Consider the following 719-nt stretch of genomic DNA (forward strand, 5'->3'; position numbering starts at 1 on the left):
GAAGTGGTGTTAGTGAGGCCAGCAGGGGGCGCTCAACCTTCGCTCTGTGTGGGTCCTAATGTCCCAGTATAGTGACAGGGACTCTATACTGCTTAGTGAACACCGTCTTTTGCCCTCCCCCTGAGTTATGTTTTGAAATGTGTTGAAGAAAAATCTTCATCACAAATCCAAAAACACGATTATTTTGCTTGATTTAAAGAAAAGCTCACTTCATTTTGGCAAATTATTTCTTAAAACAAGACAATATGTTTTGCTTGTCTAGAAAATGCTTCTTGATTTGAGAACTTTTAGATATTTGGACTAGAAACAAGACAAAAAATCTAAGTAAGAAAAGCATTTTTTGCAGTGTAATGTCATTGTGCACATTACAGATAAAATAAAAAATAAAATAAAATAATAAAACATTTTTCAAATAAATAATGCACATTTAAATTTTAGGATACAAAATTAAATTAGGCGAGGCAGTGGCGCAGTAGGTAGTGCTTTCGCCTCACAGCAAGAAGGTCACTGGGTCGCTGGTTCGAACCTCGGCTCAGTTGGTGTTTCTGTGTGGAGTTTGCATGTTCTCCCTGCCTTCACGTGGGTTTCCTCTTGGTGCTTCGCTTTCCCCCACAGTCCAAAGACATGCGGTGCAGGTGAATTGGGTAGGCTAAATTGTCTGTAGTGTATGAATGTGGATGTTTCCCATAGATGGGTTGCAGCTGGAAGGGTATATGCTG

Source organism: Danio rerio, chromosome 15 (genome assembly GCF_052040795.2).
Source record: "Danio rerio strain M-AB ecotype USA chromosome 15, GRCz13ab, whole genome shotgun sequence".
In the NCBI taxonomy this organism is placed as follows: Eukaryota; Metazoa; Chordata; class Actinopteri; order Cypriniformes; family Danionidae; genus Danio; species Danio rerio.